This window comes from Neofelis nebulosa, chromosome 4 (assembly GCF_028018385.1).
Source record: "Neofelis nebulosa isolate mNeoNeb1 chromosome 4, mNeoNeb1.pri, whole genome shotgun sequence".
NCBI lineage: Eukaryota > Metazoa > Chordata > Mammalia > Carnivora > Felidae > Neofelis > Neofelis nebulosa.
Window position 1 is genome coordinate 149,729,076 of NC_080785.1, and position 21,236 is coordinate 149,750,311.

The 21,236-nt window shown below is 38.9% G+C and overlaps 1 protein-coding gene and 2 pseudogenes across 3 annotated transcripts in view; 2 read left to right on the top strand and 1 right to left on the bottom strand.

The window, feature by feature from the left end:
- RAD54L2 (RAD54 like 2) overlaps window positions 1-21,236 on the bottom strand; it is a 117,537-nt gene that overhangs the window by 32,846 nt on the left and 63,455 nt on the right. The gene's annotated exons all lie outside the window — the stretch shown is intronic.
- Window positions 6,122-6,331, top strand: LOC131510106 (SNRPN upstream reading frame protein-like; annotated as a pseudogene).
- On the top strand, window positions 12,671-13,095 carry LOC131510105 (ATP synthase subunit g, mitochondrial-like; annotated as a pseudogene).

The following is a 21,236-nucleotide window of genomic DNA, read 5'->3' on the forward strand; positions in this document are numbered from 1 at the left end:
GGCACACCTAGGTTCAAACCTCAACTCAGCATCTTATTAGTTGGTGATCTAAGGCAAGTGACTTACATCTCTCTGAATCTCAATGGATTTATCTATAAGATGGGAATAGTGATGCCTACATTTCAGAGCTGTTGTGAGGACTAAACAGTGTGTGTGTCTAGAACCAAGCCTGCTCTAGAGTAGGCTCACAACAAATGATAGCCTTCACACTTGCTATAATTTACCACTATGATCAGAGTAAGAAAGTTTCATGGCCACAGAATGCTCTGAAAGTGACAGTAGGTTCCGAAAACAGCTCACACTCACCTGTGTGACACTAAGCAAGTCTCATCTGCCAACAAGAGGAATATTCCTCCTTTCACTGTCTTAAAGTGTTCACTCATTTAATTCATTGACCATTCAATGAGGACCTACAACATGGAAAACACTGTCCAAGATGCTTCAAGGGATATTTGTAAGACTCCTTCCTTTCAAGGAGTTTGTTTTCTAGACATAATAAGGCAAGGTATGCTAAATACCACAGGAAGGACAGGCTAACTGACCTAGAGAACTTAAAATTTTAAGACGTCATTTTTCTAACCAGAGGTAATTAGCTAAACCAAGAATAACTGCCTTAGGGTCACAGGAATATGAAAGACACTACTTTGTGGTATTATCGCACAAGAAATATGGAAGGTAAAATGTGAGTGAAGCCTTGAAAGGTGAGCAGAATATCTAAAGGTATTGCCCTGAGGAGGCAGAAAGGGGACGAAATTCCTGGCAGAGGGAATGTCATTTGTGGCATCAAACACCCGCAAGGACTGAGGTGGGGTAGGAGGGTCCGTATGTACAACCCTCTTCCTCAATCTGCTGAGCAGCATTCTGATTACTGGATGGGCAGGCTTTGACAGTCATACAGACCATAAGCTTGTCCCCAAATCCACCAGAGCCTCCCAAATACAAGCACTACACAACCAAAAGGTCTTTCCCAAAGGTAAGAGCAATTTAAAACTAGAACATAAATGCTGTAACTGAGGTGCACTAGTCAATGCCACTTGGCTTTCAGGCAGGAAGGACTCAGGAAGTTTGGGGGTTTGGTGGGATGATTTTTGTTTGCTTTTAACCGAACTTTAAATTTTATTTGGATTTCACCAGTTGTTCACTAATGTCCTTTTTCTATTATAGGATCCCATCCAGAATATCATATTGCATTAGCTGTCATGTCTCAGTCTCTCTCAACTGTGGCAGTTTCTCAGTGTATTCTTGTCTTTCATGACCTCAACAATTTTTAAAAAAATTTTTTTTTTTCAACATTTTTTAATTTATTTTTGGGACAGAGAGAGACAGAGCATGAACGGGGGAGGGGCAGAGAGAGAGGGAGACACAGAATCGGAAACAGGCTCCAGGCTCCGAGCCATCAGCCCAGAGCCTGACGCGGGGCTCGAACTCACGGACCGCGAGATCGTGACCTGGCTGAAGTCGGACGCTTAACCGACTGCGCCACCCAGGCGCCCCCTCAACAATTTTTTAAAAAGTACTGGCCAGGTGTTTTGCGGACTGTCCCCTAATCTGAGCATCTGATGTATTTTCATGATTAGACTGAAGTTATGGTTGGGGTGGGGGGAGGGGAGAATACCATAGAGATAAAGTGCCCTTCTCATCACATCTTATCAGGGTACATGATATCAACATGACTTATTACTGGCGACATTAACCTTGATCACTTGTTTAAAGTGGTATCTGCCAGATTTCTCCACTGTAAAATTACTATTTTTACCTTTCTATATTTTATTCATTAGAAGCAAATCATAGGGCGCCTGGGTGGCTCAGTTGGTTAAGCATCCGATTTTGGCTTAGGTCATGATCTCATGGTTTGTGAGTTTGAGCCCTGTGTTGGGCTCTGTGTTAACAGCTCAGAGCCTGGAGCCTGCTTTGAATTCTGTGTCTCCCTCTCTCTCTGTCCCCTCCCCCTACTTGCACCTTTTCTCTCTCAAAAATAAACAAACATGAAAAAAAAGAAAAATAATAAAAGAAGCAAATCACTAAGCCCAGCTCACATTCAATGGGAAATGAATTAAGCTCAATCTCCTGGAAAGAGGGGCATCAAAGAATTTCTGGACATATGTTAAAACTATATGCAAATAAATATTTAGAGTGGTAGGGGACTCTGAGGCCTTGAGGATGCAAATATTCTGTTTCTTAAAATTTACCCACTAATTTTAACATTCATCAGTGGATCTTACCTGGAGTAATTATTATTATGATGTTCTAATGGTGGTTTTCTCTTTCTCTCTGGGCTACTCCCTAGGTGGTACTAGTTGAATCCGGGCTCTGCCACTTGGTAGTTCTATGTTCATGGGTTCAACTTCTCTGAGCCATGGTTCCCACATTTATAAAATGGGGATGTCACCAGCTCTCTCAGGGAAAATACTCTTCTTTAAACCCAGGTCTGCCAAACTCCATGGAACTCCATACTCCCAATCACATTGAACAGTCTAGCAGCAAACAAAGCTATGGGGGGCTTATTCAGCCATTCTGGGTAGCAGTGTTTATTTGTTTGGAAAACTCAAACTTTATATATCCTAATCAAAAATCAAAAATAAGAAAGCAAAAGGAGAAGCAGAAATGATACAAACTGCATTTTTTTCTCACAAAATGAGTGTTTCTTACAAATACACATGCACACACACACACACACCTGCCGCATGAAACTGTACACATCTTCATTCCAAATCTCTCCACATGAGACTGCCACAAACTAGGCACTGTTGCTTCTCCTGCACCCTCTGTCTTTTAGTTTAGCCTAACACACATATGAACATTTGAGTACCAGGCCCTGTGCCCAGGCACAGTGGAATGGTCCACATGGAGAAACACATGTGGTGAGTGCCTAATAGCAACAACACTTTGGGAAAAGACACCCAATCCAGTCATGGAGGGTGGAGTACTTCCTTAGGAAAGGTGAAACCTGGGTTTAACCTAATACAATAAGTAGGTAACAGACAGTAAAAGAAAAGAAAGAACACTCTAGGCAGATATAGGAGCATAAGCAAAAGGAAGAGACTTTAAAATTATCCTTTTTTAAGTTTATTTATTTTTATTTTCAGAGAGAGAGAGAACAAGTGGGGAAGGGGCATAGAGTAGGAGAGAGAGAATCCCAAGCAGGCTCCACACTGTCAGTGCAGAGCCAATGTGGGGCTCAAACTCACACACTGTGAGATCATGACCTGAACTTATACTCAACTGACTGAGCCACCCAGGAGCCCCAGGAATAGAGACTTAAAATAAGGTGGAATAGTTGGAAAAATACATGTAGTTCAATACTGGCTAAAATGAATTAAGCAAAACAGCAGCAGGAGGGGCCTTCCAACCCAATAACCATTTCCCTGTCTCTCCCCAGGAGCTCTTTGCCCAAGGCAGACTAAGATGTAGACCCAGATCCTTCCTGGATGCTGGCACAGAAGTCAGTCCCTGTCCCAGGGAGGACTACCTCCAAGGCCTTGTCTTCCTAGCATTCTACATTCTCCCGCCAGTTGTTTGGCTGAGGAGGGGAAGTTGATGTGGCCACTGTAAAAGTTGGGGATAGAAATGGGTAGTGGATGTGGACATGTGTGCACACATGCACACACAGTCCCATGTGAATACCCAGAGTGATTCACTCCCCTGCAGCAGCAGTGGAAGCATCTTTTTTGGCCCTCACACTGAGAGACCATGAAGGTTTAAAGCAGATAACCTTTGCTTTTTGAAGACAAAGGAGAAATGGCCAAGGGAGGCACCAGACAAGGAATGTTCATGATGGGGCACTGCAATACCATTAACATGAGCAAGAGGTTAAAACATCACAGTTCTCTGTTACCACAGGATCCACAGCAGGCCTTTTACAAAAGGTCTCCCAAAGACAGAGTCCAGGGTGGCAAGAAGCATTGGGAATGCAACATGAGCCCTGGCTTATGGACATCTTCCACCTACTGAGAAAGTAAGGTGCTACTGCTTTGTCTCCACCCAGACATGAGAACTAAAAGAGAAGCTCTGAAGGAGATGCAAGTCCGACTGGCTGCCCTCCCAAATCCACTGCCCTCCCCTCAAACAGTCCTCTCCTATTTCCACCTGAAGCACTACAAGAGGAAAGCTCAGCAATTCTGTTTTCTTTAAGAACTATCATTCCTTCAGGCTGCCCCCCACCCCAAAGAGCTAATGCTCCCTTGGCATTGTCACATAACATTACTGTCACCTTCTTCCTAACTCACAGCCCTGAATTCTTCTCTACTAAAAGGGAAGCCATAATATTCCTCCTCCCAAAGGAACAGATGGCTGGACAGCAGAGTCCCTAAGAGGGGATAACTACTGCTAAATAGCTACTTCCACCAACACTGCAGCTTGCCCTACATAGTTACACTTGAGGCTGGGTTGGTACACTTCAACTTAGTGCTTTGGTTCTCTGACCTGGTTCTGATAATGAAATTTGATGTTCTCCTGGCTTTAAGCCCTTTAGTTTCTATTTCACAAGCAAATTTATTGAGTAACCACTTGGAGGAACATTTGAAGCAAGGTTAGAGAGTAGGCAGACAGGACAGAGTCAAAGTATACAGGGCAGGCCTTGAATGTCAAGCCAAAGGGTCTGAACTTGATCTATCCAGGAGTGGGAATTTGTTGCCAACTGTTATATTTCTTTCTTCTGGTTTCTGCCTTGCAGAGTGGGCTGTTTCTGGAAGGAGGAAGAACAGAATCTGACAACCTTTCAGTATCACAGACAAATTCACAATCAAACATTCCAACTTGTGAGGCCTAGCTATGAATTCCTATCTGACCCAGGATCGAACGTGGCTAAGTACAGCAGCAATTTTAAAATGATCACACTAGGTGTTCCTGGGTGGCTCAGTCAGTTAAGCATTCGACTCTTGATTTCGGCTCGGGTCATAATCTCACAGTTCGTGAGATCAAGTCCTGCATCGGGCTGTGCACGGACAGCGCAGTCTGCTTGGGATTCAGTCTCTCCCTCTCTCGGCCCCTCCCCTGCTCACACTCTCTCTCTTTCTCAAAATAAATAAACATTTAAAAAATATAAAAATAAAATGATTATAGTATATACAATTCTCATGCACACTTAATTCAGACACAGGTTTCCCCTGTATTCTTAGAGGATACAGGTCTAAACCAGCTCCTTATCAGTAATCTTCAGCTTCTGGGTTCAACAACTACTGTTTGTTTGTTAAAGAGCTTTAATTTACAGATGTATTGATACTTAAAAAGTCTGCTGTCATGTAAGTCAATGTTTTATAAGTGCTTCACTGCTGCTTCATGATGCTTATTATGAAGTTTCTGGTTTTTATGTAGTATCACAATATATACCACATCTTAAACTGTTCTTAATAATAAACTATTATTTCAAAATTTCTATAATTAATTTTCCTCTAAGTTAGAATGTAACTTTTCACTGCATGCTCTTTTGTATCTTCTGAATTTTGGACCTTGTAAATTTACAACCTAATCAAAATAATTAACTTTCAAAAAAATAGCCCTCCCTAAAATTCTGGAATATACTCCACCAAAAGTCATTGAGGAAAAAGAGAAATGGTTCAACAAGGAGGTAAAGAGACATGTGGTTTAAAAGTCATTGACTATTACAACCCAAATTCAGAATCACAGAATCAGTTCTGGTCACAAATACCCCTGAACTTTCTCCTTCACGTGAGCCAGCTGTGAGCAGCAATCACCAGAGTTATATAAACACCAATGAACAGTTACATAAGCTTCTCAGGAATGAGTTATGAACGCCACCATGACAAATATGACTAGGCAAATGAGGAGCTTTGAAAGAAAAATCTCTTTTTCACTCATTGGGGGTATAAGGTACAAACACTTCCAGGGCCCTTTCTCCAGATGTTCCATCTCTTCTTCTCAATCCCATCTGTATAAACAAAGATCAGTGAATTCTAAGCCTTACCATATTCCTCTTGATGTAATGCGATAGGATGTATACACTGCAACTGTTACATATATGTGTCAAAACATTACTTGAATCTCAACACACCTTGAGATCTCACTCCCAGTTTGCAAAACCACAGGGAAAAAGAACTATGTTGGCAGAGTGGAGTGGCCACTGGAGAGGCCTGACACTGTCCTGAGGAGAACCAGCGGTGTGATGGAGCGGGCCAGGGACCGCTAACACCTGAGAAAGATTACAGGACAGCACGTACCAGAGTGGAGGTCCAAGTCAAATGCAGAAGGACAGCCTCACTGAGCAACCAAGATTGTCATCTGTACCCGAAGTGATTTCAGCAGCAGCCAGTACCTGTGGTGGATTTCCAGGCGAACTGAGGCATTCTTAGCTGAGACACCAAGAGGTGGTTAAAGCAGTATTACAACATCCAGGTAGCTGATTTTCAAGCAAAAAACCAGCTGACAATGTATTGATGTATTTGAATCAGCTGACAATGTAATAAGGATAACATCCATGATTTTTAAAAAACAAAAGAACTATGTTAAATTTGTTAAGCAAGACCACAAGGATGCAATCAGCAAAATCTAGAAATGCATAAAACTACAGTGACAAGTGAATCCTTTTCTTCTGAAAATAAGCTGCAAGGAAAAAAAGAAAATGAAAAAGAAGTAGGGAAAGCTCAGATTAAAGAAATTTAAGACAAATGAACTAAATGTAGAAATGTGGAATTAACAGTAAAAATAATTTTTAAAAGATAATCAGAGATTATCTGGATATTTTATGATACAAGGAATTGTTTATTTAAAATATTTAGGTTTGATAATGGTATTGTGTTTCTGTTTCTAGGACTTTATATGTTAGAAGACAAAGTAAATATACTTTGAAGTTTACAGATAAAATGTCACAACATTAAGGATCTACTTCCAGGGGCAGCTGGGAGGCTCAGTCAGTTAAGCTTCCAACTTCAGCTCAAGTCACAGTTCATGGGTTTGAGCCCTGCATCAGGCTCTGTGCTGACAGCTCAGAGCTTGGAGCCTGCTTCAGATTCTGTGTCTCCCTCTCTCTCTGTCCCTCACCCACTCTGTCTCTCTCCCTCTCAAAAATAATAAAATAAAAACATTAAAAAAAAAAGTTGCTGGTAAGGTCTTAAAAAAAAAAAGATCTACTTGGAAGTAATCCAAGGTTGGGGGGAACAGATGAAACAAGACTAACCTTGTATTCACAACTATGGCAGAGAATACTGGGAATACAGGGTTCATTTTACTATTGTCTCTCTCTTTTTATTTCGTTTGAGATTTTCCCAAATAAAAACTTCACAACTGTTTTAGAAGTCTTAATGGAAGATAAAATGTAACAAGCACTAATCTCTAAACTATTTAGATCTCAATTTTTCCATATTTGTTAATATACATTTGCATATTCCATACTGATAACCAATGAATACACATCATTTTATGTTCTCCTTTGGTCACTTGTTGCATACATATAAATATTTCTTTGACACACTCCACATGCTTGTCATTTTAATGGTAGGCTATCAGTATATCACAGAAGGTTTTTCATTCAGGCTGTTTCTTAGTTTTTATTTGCATTTGTAGTGGCAAAGACTTTAAATATTTAGATATTGGCAAACATTGCCTATAAAAAGTCTTGATAGTATATACTTTAGGTTGTGTGGGTCATACAGTCTCTGTTGTAATGAGCCAGCATTACCAGAGTAGCTCAAAAGCAGCCATACATAAACACAGAAGTGAACAAGTGTAGCTATGTTCCAGTAAAATTTTGCTTACAAAAATAGGCAAAAAATTTTGAAAAAGAACAAAGGAGAATACACACTTCCTGATTTCAAAACTTAATATAAAGCTACAGTAATCAAAACAGTGTGGAACTGGCATAAAGACAGATATAGAAACCAATGAAATAAGATGAACAGCCCAGAAATAAGCCCTCACGTACATGATCAAAGCATTTACAACAAGAGTGCCAATACCATTCATAGGAAAAGGACAGTCTTCAGCGAGTGGTGTTGGGAAAACCAAATATCCACATGCTAAAGAATGAAACTAGATCCTTAACTTATACCATATACAAAAATTAACTCAAAATAGATCAAAGACCTAAATGTAAAACCTTAAACTATAAAACTTAGAAGGAAACATAGGGAAAAAACTTCATGACACTGGGTTTGGCAATGATTTCTTGGATATGAAACCAAAAGCACAGGCAATAAAAGAAAAAAAAAGACAAACTGGACTTCATGAAAACTTAAAAACTTTTGTGCATGAAAAGACACTATCAACAGAATGAAAAGACAACCCTTGGAATGAGAGTAAATATTTGCAAACCATGTATCTGATCTGGGATTAATATCCAGAATATATAGAGAACTCCTAAAACGTAACAACAAAAAACTGATACAAAAATGGCAAAAGATAGATATTTCTCCAAAGAAGACACACAAGTGGCCAATTAATAAAAGATGCTTAAAATCACTAATCATTAGGGAAATGTAAATCGACACTACCATAACTTATCACTGTACACCCATTTAGGGTGGCTACTATCAAAACAAAATAAATAAAAGTATTAGCAAGGATGTGGAGAACCTTGTGCACTATTGGCAAGAATGCACAATGATGGCACAAAAAAAGACACTCAGATCAACGGAACAGAATAGAGAACCCAGAAATGGACCCACAAATGTATGGCCAACTAATCTTTGACAAAGCAGGAAAGAATATCCAGTGGAATAAAGACAGTCTCTTCAGCAAGTGGTGCTGGGAAAACTGGACAGTGACATGCAGAAAAATGAACCTGGACAACTTTCTTACACCATACACAAAAATAAACTCAAAATGGATGAAAGACCTAAAAGTAAGACAGGAAGCCATCAAAATCCATGATGATCCAGGAAAAAGCAGGCAAAAACCTCTTTGATCTTGGCCGCAGCAACTTCTCACTCAACACATCTCTGGAGGCAAGGGAAACAAAAGCAAAAATGAACTATTGGGACCTCATCAAAAGAAAAATCTTCTGCACAGTGAAGGAAACAATCAGCAAAACTAAAAGGCACCCGACGGAATGGGAAAAGATATTTGCAAAGGACATATCAGATAAAGGGTTAGTATCCAAAATCTATAAAGAACTTATCAAACTCAACACCCAAATAACAAATAATCCGGTGAAGAAATGGGCAAAAGACATGAATAGACACTTCTCCAAAGAAGACATCCAGATGGCCGACTGACACATGAAAAAATGCTCAACATCACTCATCTTCAGGAAAATACAAATCAAAGCCACAATGAGATACCACCTTACCCCTGTCAGAATGGCTAACATTAACAACTCAGGCAATGACAGCTGTTGGTGAGGATGTGGAGAAAGAGGATCTCTTTTGCATTGCTGGTAGGAATGCAAGTTGGTGCAGCCACTCTGGAAAACAGTATGGAGATTCCTCAAAAAATTAAAAATAGAACTACCTTACGACCCAGCAATTGCACTACTAGGTATTTATCCAAGGGATACAAGTATGCTGTTTCAAAGGGGCACATGCTCCTCAATGTTTACAGCAGCATTATCAACAATAGCCAAAGTATGGAAAGAGCCCAAATGTCCATTGATGGATGAATGGATAAAGAAGATGTGGTGTGTATACACACACACACACACACACACACACACACACACACACACACACACACAATGGAGTATTACTCGGCAATTAAAAAGAATGAAATCTTGCCGTTTGCAACAATGTGGATGGAACTGGAGGGTACTATGCTAAGTGAAATTAGTCAGAGAAAGACAAGTATCCTATGACTTCACTCATATGAGGACTTTAAGACACAGAACAGATGAACATAAGGGAAGGGAAACAAAAATAATATAAAACAGGGAGGGGGACAAAATGTAAGAGACTCTTAAACATGGAGAACAGAGGGTTACTGGAGGGGTTGTGGGATGGGGGATGGGCTAAATGGGTAGGGGGCATTAGGGAATCTACTCCTGAAATTATTGTTGCACTATATGCTAATTTGGATATAAATTTAAAAAATAAAATTAAAAAAAGAATAAATAAAATTGAATTCATCATTATTCCCCCCCTCCCAAAAAAAGAATGCACAATGACACAGCTGCTATGGAAAACAGTAGGGCAATCCCTCAATAAGTTAGAACACTGGAGTGCCATGTGATCCAGCCATTCCACTTCTGGACATATACTCAAAAGAACTGAAAGCAGAGTCTTGACATACAGTCTTGCTCACAGGATCATTATTCATAATAGCTAAAACAAGGAAACAACCTAGGTATCCACTGATGGATAAAAGGGTAAGTAAAATGTGATATATACATACAATAGAATATTATTCAGCCTTAGAAAGAAATTCTGACACATGCCACAACATGATTCTTTTTGTTTCTTTTATTATTTATTTTTAAATTTACATCCAAGTTAGTTAGCATCTAGTGCAATAATGATTTCAGAAGTAGATTCTAGTGATTCATCCCCTATGTATAACACCCAGTGCTTCATTAAGAAAAACAAGTGTCTTTCTTAATGCCCCTTACCCATTTAGCCCATCCCCCCACCCACAACCCCTCCAGCAACCCTGTTCGTTCTCTGTATTTAAGAGTCTCTTATGTTTTGTCCCCTTCCCTGTTTTTATATTATTTTTGCTTCCCTTCCCTTATGTTCGTCTTTTTTGTATCTTAAATTCCACATATGAGTGAAGTCATATGATATTTGTCTTTCTCTGACTTATTTTGCTTGGCATAATACCCCCCAGTTCCATCCACATAGTTGCAAATGGCAAGATCTCATTTTTTTTTTTTTTTGATTGTCGAGTAATACTGCATTGTATATATATACACCACATCTTCTTTATCCATTTACCCATCGATGGACAATTGGGCTGTTTCCATATTTTGGCTAATGCCAATAGCACTGCTATAAACATTGGGGTGCATGTGCCCCTTTGAAACAGCACACCTGTATCCCTTGGATAAATACCTAGTAGTGCAATTGCTGGGTTACAACGTGATTCTTGAGGATATTATGTTAAATTAAATAATTCAGTCACAAAAGGACAAATACTGCATGATTCTATTTATATGAAGTATTTAGCATAGTTAAAATAAAGACAGAAAGTGATGGAGAGTGATGATTTAAAGGGTACAGAGTTTCAATATGGAATGATTAAAAAGTTTTGGTAATGGATAGTGGTGAAGGTTACAAAACAGTATAAATGTACTTAATGCCACAGAATTCTACACTTTAAAATGGCCAAAATGGTAAATTTCATGTTACATATATTTTATTTTTAAAAAAAAAAATTTTTTTTTTAATGTTTTTTATTTATTTTTGGGACAGAGACAGAGCATGAACGGGGGAGGGGCAGAGAGAGAGGGAGACACAGAATCGGAAACAGGCTCCAGGCTCCGAGCCATCAGCCCAGAGCCTGATGCGGGGCTCGAACTCACGGACCGCGAGATTGTGACCTGGCTGAAGTCGGACGCTTAACCGACTGCGCCACCCAGGCGCCCCGATGTTACATATATTTTAACACACACATACACACAGTTGGCTTAGTCATTGCACTAAGTTAAAGAAGTCTGACACAAAAGGCCTCATATTGTACAATTACACTTATAGAAATGCCCAGAACAAGTAAATCTACATAGATAGCAAGCAGGATAGTGGTTGCAAGGGGCTGAGAGAGAGAGTAATGGGAGTGCCTGCCTATGGATAACAGGGTTGTTTCTTGGAGTAATGAAAATGTTCTGAAATTAGACAGTAGTGATAGTTAAAAACCTTGTGAATACACTAAAAATCATTGAATTATAACTTTAAAATGTACCTCAATAAGAATATATACATATTTTAAAATGTTGGCTTGGTGCTTCTGCTTCCAGCTAAGATGGAATAGCTTGAGGCAAACCACTGCTTGCACTAAGAATAGCTAGAAACATGTTATTGAATTTAAAAACAACAAAACCTTTTTGAAGGCATTGAAGAGATGCTGAGAGAACCAGAAGTAGAAGGGACAAGATTACAGAGAAAGGGAAATTAAGAAGAGGTGAGCTAGCATTCTCCTGCCATTTATTCCCGTCTTTTGCCAAGTCTGAGTGTTGGGGCAAACTGAGAGTCATCCAAACTGAGGGCTGTTAATAAAAAGCAAAGAAACCAGAACTTTTGACAATTTCATGAGGCTAAAAAGACAAAAATTGAAGACATGAGGGACCATGATCCTAATGAAATGGGAAAAGCAAAACTGAGCCAAAAACTCAGTTCATTTTCATCAGGTCATTTGCTTTGCTCTAAAGGTGAGATGGGAGACTAAAAAGCTAAGCTAAAAGCCACTGAAAAGCAGAGAATATGTTTCTGCAATCTCAAGGTGCAGAGAAGGATTAGAAATTTAGGAACCACCAGAGCAGATGGTTCCAGGGAACACCTTCGTTCTCAAGTGGAATCTATGGGATGGCCTTACTCTAGAAACAGGGGTGTGCCAGGAGTAAACAAAGGCTTATAAACTATGATCTGACATTTATTCAACTTTGTCCTGCTGGATTAAGGTGATCAGCCCCACTGTATGTGCCTAGAAGAAGAAAAGGAAAACTTCTCTAAAGATATTATCCATAGTCTCTATAACTTTTTATGTACACTGCCCAGCATTCAATGAAAAATTACCAGCTATGCCAGGAGACAAGACCAAATGGTCAAAAACTGAGAGGGAAAATCGTGGAATCATGGCCCAGTTTGTCTGTAACCTCACAGAGAAGGCCCCAGAGCTGGTGAAGGCTGCTGTGACTTGCTCGAAGACTCAATTGGCCACATTTTGACACTATGCCAAGGTTGAGTTGGTTCCTCCAACCCCTGCTGAGATCCCTACAGCTATTCAGAGCTTGAAAAAAATAGTCAAGAGTGCTCAAACGGGTAGCTTCAAAGAGCTCACAGTTAAGGAAGCTCTGCTGAATGGTTTGGTGGCTACTGAGGTGTGGATGTGATTTTATGTCAGCGAGATCATAGGAAAGCGTGGCTATGATCATTGGCTATGATATTTGAAGACCAATCTTTAACATCTGTCTATACTTGGTTTGTTATTTGAGTGTTTTTGGACCATGTGTGATCAGACTGGTATTTGAATAAAATAAGATAATGTATCAAAAAAAAAAAAAAACCAACTAAGAGGTGATAAACAGACAACAGAACCAGAATCACTGGTGGTCTAGACACTTAAAAAAAATAAATAAATAACTGATAAACTGTGCAAGAAAACAAAGAAATGGGGAAAATGAAAACAGGGATAATGTCACCAAATAATCAGACTCAATAAAAAAAGACAATCAAAGGGAAATTCTAGAAATAACATATATAATAACTGGAATCAAGAAGCTCTATGGATGACAGGTAGGATAAATAGAAAAAAACAAAACACAACAAAAAATCATTCCTAGGGAGCTTATTGCAAAACTTTTGAAAACTAATACCAAGTAAAAAGCTGTACAAGTAGTCATAAGTGGGGGAGAACACATTACCTTCAAAGGAGCAACAATAGGAATGGCAATGCATTTTTCAGACATGAAAGATGCTAGAAGACAGTGGAAAATCTTCTAAGTGTTGAAAGAAAGTAACTAGCAACCTAGAATTTTGTACCAGCTAATACATCATTCAAAAATGAGGGCAAAATAAAGCAATTTTCAGACAAACAGAAACACAGATTAAATTTGTTGCCAAAAAACATTTTCAAACCTAAATACCAAAGGGAGTCCTTGAGACAGAAAAAAAAATGATCTCAGACAAAAAAAAAAAAAAGAAAGAAAGAAAGAAAGAAAGAAAGAAAGAAAGAAAGAAAGAAAGAAAGAAATGAAGGAATGAAAAACACCATAAAAGGAAAGGCTCCTAACCTCTTCTAGTTGGTACCACCCTATTTGATGTTTGCTCAAATAAACTCCTAAAAATAAATAAATAAATAAATAAATAAATAAATAAATAAATAAATAAATAAATAAACAAAAAGGGTATAGATGTGGCAAATATAATGAATACTGACTATAGAAAAACAATAACATTTTATAGCATTTAAAATGTGTAGAATTAAGGGGTGCCTGGATGACTCAGTCAGTTAAACATCTGACTTCAGCTCAGGTCATGATCTCCCAGTTCATAGGTTCAAGCCCCATGTCAGGCTCTGCACTGACAGCTCAGAGCCTGAAGCCTGTTTCAGATTCTGTGTCCCCCCCCCCCCGCCCCTCCCCCACTCATGCTCACTCACTCACTCGCTCACTCTTTCTCTCTCTCTCTCTCTCTCTCTCTCTCTCAAAAGTAAACATTAAAAAAAATTAAGTAAAATGTGTAGAGTTAAAATAAGGATATATAACCTAAAAGGCAAGAAAGAAGTAAACAGATTTAAAATGCTGTAAGGTTAAAAATAAATAATAAGATAAAATAAAATAAAATAAAACAAAATGTTCTAAGGTTCTAATACAGTTGGGGAAGTAATAAAAGCAATGATTTATATTAGACAAGGATGCATACCATAACCTAAATAACCACTAAAAGCATAGTAAAAGATTGTATAACTAACAAGCCAATAGGAAGAAAACTGAATCATACAAAAACAAAAACCAAAAAAATGCCAACAACTTGATTAATCCAAAGGAAAAAGAACAAAATAGAAGATGATATAGAAAATAAACAGCAAGATAATAAATTTTAACACAACTCTATCAATAATTACATAAACTATAAATTGACTAAATATTTCAATTAAAAGACTAAAACTGTCAGACTGAATCAAAAAAACAAAACCCAACTAACTGGTGCAAGCATGAAAAACAAATAAGAACAGAGAAAAAGTTGAAAGTAAAAGAATAGACCAAAAAAAAAAAAAAAGTAAAAGAATAAACACTAATAAACACTAATCAAAAGCTGACATATCTATCTATATTAAATCAGGTGAAAGAGACATTAGGGTAAGAAGCATTACTAGAAATAAAAAGGGATGTTTCATAATGACAAAGGGTCATTGTACAAAGAGAATATAACAATATCAATTCTGTATACACACAACACCTTAGTGTCAAAATACATTAAAACTGACAAAACTGAAAGAAGAAATACAGAAATCTATAATCATAATGAGAGACTAACAAGTCTCTTTCAAGAATATGAGACAACAGACAAAAACACCAGTAAGGCTATACAAGAACTGAATGAAACAACAAACCTGGATTAAAAAACATATTTAGAACACTTCACTCAACAATGACAAAACACACATTGTTTTCAACAGCTCATGCATCATTTATCAAAATTGTCCATATACTGCACCATAAAGCAAACCTCAACACATTTCAAACAAGTGAAATCATTCAGAGTATGTATCTGACCACAGTGAGAGCAGCATAGAGATACTAGAAGCCTAGCAGTGCTAGGGGAAGAGCAATGCCAGGGGAATTGGGGAGTTGTAGACTTGCCAGAGTTTAAAGATGTCATTAACATTTTATATAACACCCCTGACATCTTGCTGAGACAAAAGAAAGGCTGTCCCTAAGAGTATGAACCACATTCTAAAGTAAGACCTATATACTGGATCCTCCCTAACAAAGCCTAAAACCAAGCCCTGACAAGGTCTGCAAGAAGAGAGAATTTAGAGATTGAGTCCTACCAAATTAGATTGGAAAACATCTTGGGCTTTTCACAGATTGGTACTAAAATGGCATAAAACCAAGGCTTCATAAGTTCAAGGTGATGGATCAATCAGTAACTGAACTGCCTGTGAAAATCAGAATGAACAAGAATGCAGAGCCTCTACAATATATTATGCACAAAGACCATTTTATTTACTCAAAAATCACCAGATATGCAAAGAAACAGGAAAGTATCCATAGTCAAGAAAAATTCAATCAGGAGAAATCTGGGGGCACCTGTCTGGCTCAGTCAGTAGAGCTTGCAACTCTTGATCTTGGAGTGGTGAGTTTCAGCCCCACACTGGGGGTAGGGCTTACTTTAAAAAAATTGAAAAAGAAAGGAAGGAAGGCAGAGAGGAAGGGAGGGAAGGAGGGAAATCTAGATGGCCTAGATGTTAGACTGTCAGCCAAGCAGCAACCAAAAGAAATAATAAATGTTATTGTTTTAAATCATTTAAGTTTTGGGGAAATTTATGACACAGTAACTGAAACAGAAACTTGGTACTTGGGGTAAATAAGAATAAACAAATCAATAAAAAATTAGAGTATGGTTTTGCGTTTGGTGTTAAGTGGTGAGAAGAAGCTGGAAGGGTCATAAGGAAACTGGTCATAAAAGCCCAAAGGGTCTCAAGGAGATTATTGATGAAGGCTTAAAGGAAAATGTTACAGAAAGCTAAAGGAAAAGAAACACTGTTTCAGACAGTTTAGCAACTCTATCACCAGTAGTAGCATGGAAAATTGATATCAAATCCAGGGTAGACCTGTAAGATCCTTTGTTATGATTTCAGAAATATTTAAAGTAGTGCCTCATAGACCTTTTCAAACAGACTAAAAGCCTCCTAAAGATTTTGCAGGCATGCCTAGAAGATCTCTGTTAAACAAAAGACTTAGAAAAAAGTCTTCAGATAAGAGAAACTGTACTTAGGGAGTGAATTCAAGAAACTACAACTAAAAGCCACATTCACACATGGATCTGAGTTAGATGACAAGATCTTGGACTATAAACTGATGCTGAAATGGAATGAAACTTTGAGGGTCTTGAGGAAAGGGGGCAGTGTATTTTGCTTGTGGGATGATGTGAATTACTGTGGCCAGAGGCTGGAATGTGGCAGTCTTTTTTCCAAAGATGAATGTAACAATATCTTTCATCCCAATGCTTTCCTACAGTTTGACCCTGATCCTCCTCCTATTGAGAAATAAATTCTAATCTTTTTCTCTTGAATCTGGGTGGGCTTATGACTTGCTTATAACCAAAAGAATAAGACAGAAGTGACACTATAACTTCCAAGGCTAGCATAAAAGGCAATGTAGCTTTCACTTTGCTATTTTAACTGTGGCCACTATCTGCAACTGAAATTGACAGAAGTCTAAAATTCTTATGAAAATGCAAAAGTCCTACAGTAATCAAAATAATTTTTTAAGACAACAATGAAGTTGGAATTCTTGTACTATCTGATTGAAACTACAGTAATTATGATTTTGCCTAGGGATAAACATAGTAATTAATATAATACAGTCCAGAATTAGACCACACATTTATAGTCAATTGATTCTTTGTAAAGGTAATTAAAAGTAATTCAATGGAGAAAGATAATCTTTCCAACACACCATTTGCAACAGATACAATTCTCACCTCATTACATATTATACATAAACAATAATTCAAAATGGATCAAGGCCTAAATATAAAAGCTTAAACTATAAAACTTCTAGCAGAAAATGTAGTAGAAAATATTCGCAACTTTAGGGTTAGTCAAGATTTCTTTCTTTTTTTTTTTTTAATGTTTATTTTTGAAAGAAAGAAAGAGAGTAGGGGAGGGACAGAGAGAGAGGGAGACACAGAATCCGAAGCAGGCTCCAGGCTGTCAGCACAGAGCTTCATGCAGGGCTCGAAACCATGAACTGTGAGATCATGACCTGAGGTGAAGTCAGACACTCGACCAACTGAGCCACCCAGGCACCCCTAGGGTAAGTAAAGATTTCTTAAGCAGGATACAAAAAGCTTGAACCACAAGCGAAAAAAATGATAAAAGTGCTTCATCAAAATTAAAAACTTCTGCTCTTCACAAGGCATCCTTAAAAAAAAAAATGAGGGGTGCCTGGGTGGCTCGGTTGGGCGTCTGACTCTTGATTTCCGCTTAGGTCATGATTTCACAATTTGTGGGTCTGAGCCGCGCATTGGGCTCTGTGCTGATGGCAAGGAGCCTGCTTGGGATTTTCTCTCTCCCTCTCTCTCTGCCCCTCCCCTGCTCATGCTTTCCCCTGCTCATGCTTTCTCCACACCCCCCTCTCAAAATAAACACTTAAGAACAAAGATGTTGATGAAAACCACATTCCAATCTTTAAAATATGCCTCTTTTCCACCCATGAAATAAATGACCACTGAACAATGGAAAAGCTTATTTAAAGTGACTACAATAAAATTACAGATTCTTTTTTTTTTTTTTACAACAAAGAACACTATCAACAATGTTAAGAGATAAGCCACAGACTAGATACTACTTATAAAACAAATAGCAAAGGAGTTGTAAGTGTAATACAGAATACTTACAAATCTGAAAAACTTCATCGCCTACGGTAGTCAAAACTGAAGAAATGTAGGCTGGTTCTTGAAGTATTCCCACACTTACGCCAATCACTCAACTTTATTATTCCATCAGCCATGAGAACACTCACACTAATTTTTTCCCCTCCTTCCCTGAAGTCTCCATGCTAAACATTAATGCTGATCATATATACTCAGCCTGATTTACCCCATCCTTCCATCCCCCAGAATTCCAGAAGCAACACAACATCTAGCCATTGTAACACATTAAGGGAGGGAAACCCCACTACCCAGCATGCAAAGTTGAAGAGCTGAATCCTATCTGGAAACAGCTGCAGCCCATCCAAGAGCAACATATGACCCAAGGCACCTGGTGACCATGGCACCTAGCGATCTTCAGTCAGCTGCCTGGGGTGGGGAGAGCTCTTCCTTCCAGATCTGCTAAAGGTCTCGAGTGATAATAGACTGGCCACTCTTTCCTCAAAATTTTCCCTTGTAATTTTACTTCCAAAGGTCTCTTAACTGTCTAATAAAGATTTTTAAAAAGGATTATGTGAGGGGTGCCTGGGTGGCTCAGTCAGTTGAGCTTCAGATCCTCTGTCCCCTGCTTCTCTGTCCCTTCCCAGCTTGCACTATCTCTCTCAAAAACAAATAAAACACTAAAAAAAAAAAAAAAAAAAAAAAACTTCGGGGTGCCTGAGTGGCCTAGTTGGTTGAGCGACCAAAACTTAATTTTGGCTCAGGTCATGATCTCACGGTTTGTGAGAACCAGCTCCGTGTGGGGCTCTGCACTGACAGCACGGAGCCTGCTTGGGATTCTCTTTCTCCTTCTCTCTGTCCCTTCCCCGCTTGTGCTCTCTCTCTCACAAAATAAATAAATAAACGTTAAAATAAAAAATTAAATAAATACTTTTAAAAATAATAAAAAATTTAAAAAACATCACCCTAAATAAATCAATCAATAAATAGGGACTAGGCTAAGGACCTTAGTGGGAAGACTGAAGCAATGGACTATTGCCTTGCTTATTTCCCAAAGTATGAGTGATGCAAACATGGGAGAAATAAAAATAGAATTAAATACTCAAGCAAATTATTCCTGGAAACTTCAGGATCACTAAAGGGTCAGTGCTTCCTCCACCTGCCATTCAGCACTATAAGGAATAAAGTGGTTCTGGAAGCTGCAGCTGCTTGATGTTATATAACCAGAGAGAAGTGTCAAGACTGGAGCTGGTTCAAGGGACATGTCAGTCCATGCTGGGCTTCCTGCTCTTCTGTGAGGACTCCAATTGGCAGCCTCTCTCAAGGAGGCTAGAAAGCAATCTCCAGGCATCCCCACTGAGCCTGACAGCTGAGTGTAAGAGGGGAAAACAGGATCTCAGCATCATCAAAGTGGGGATTTTAAAAGAAGAATGAAGAGAATAAGCCTGTTTATGGCCTTGGGAAACTGTTGCCCCTCCCTCTGGACCTCAGGCTGGCAAAACCTCACACCCATTCTCCTGCCTGCAAACCCACTTTAAATGGTGGCAGAAGCACAGAATAACATACAAATCTTTCCATAACATGCAAACTCCACTAGGACTCCCATGTAAGGGTGTCCACAACAAGCAAGAGGAAACTAGGATGGCATTAAGTGCTGCCTCTTTTAAGAGGGAATGAGCAAAGAGAAATAGCAAAAGCTCATTCTGTGTCTTTTGAGAGAGGACTTGGGTACACACACTAAGGTGATAATCCTTCAAAATGTGTTACTTGTGTCTGTTAACCTAGAAGACAGTAAAGCTGGTCCAATGGACAAACAAAAGCATGCTAGGAATCTGTATTGCAGGGAGGAGGTGGGGAAGGTCAATCAACAGAACTTTTACTTTTTCATTCTACTCATGAACATTTTGATGTATTGAGGCTACCAACCACAAAAAATAAAACCTCAAATTCCCAGAAGGATTCATTAGGTGAGAAAAGGCTGTGAACAAAGAGTAGGGTTTCACAAGCAAAGCATCAAATCAGACTTCACAACAGACATCATGAAGGGAAAGCACAGGAGGCAAGAGAGAAGATACCTTTGCAAAATGCCCAAATTAGAGAATACTGCTACAGCACATAATTTCTTCCACAAAATGCATTCATGTACAACTGAAACATTTAAACAATCCCGTCAGAATTTCTGATCTGAGAGCAGAGAACAGGGTAGGTTGAGGAGCAGATGCTCTGGAGGACAGGACAGGACTCACTCTCCACACCCCAACCTGAAGAGAGCATCATTAAAAGTCATGCCTTGGCAAAATAATAAACTAGTGCAGATTACAGACTCTCGGAATAGTCTCATTGGCTGGAACCTTAAATGTTAACTCCATGAATGCAAAAGGCTAGAGAGTTGCTCTGATCAAAGAAAGACTGGTAAGGCCCTTTCTGGCTGATCATATTAAAAATAAAACCACAAGGATGCCTGGCTGGTTCAGTCAGTAGAGCATGAGACTGTTGATCTTGGGATCATGAGTCTGAGCCCCATGTTGGGTGCAGGGATTACTTAAAAATTAATTACTTAATTAATTAAATAAATTTAATTTAAGAAATAAAAATAAAATAACAAACCTTTTCCTTGGGGCTGTAGAAAATGCAAAGAAAATATGTACTTATCCAGGAGCACATTACACAACAGCCTTGCTTCCTAATGGGTGAAGGGGACAATTAAAAGAAGAGTGGCTAAGAACATAAGCACAAAGTCTCTATAGTGGAAGAGCATTCCGCAGTAGCTCTCCCAGCATCCCACACCCCACAGAGTAGCAACTCTTTAGACCTCCACCACACTCAGTGACCATCAAGGGAAAAAAGCCTCATTCATTCTTGCTTTCTCTCATTTCCTCATATTCAGTCATGAATTCTGTGCTCTAAGAAGTTACCTAAATATCCCTCTCTTCTTCTCTCCACACCACTGTACTACTTGGTCTGGATTCTTGCTCTGGCCTCCAGAGTCTCCCTGCCTCCCTGCAATCCACACTGCAGAAAGAGTGAGCTTTGTGAATCCACTCTAGTCACAGTCTCCACCCACCCAGGATCTTTTAAAACACTTTAAAACTATCCCTT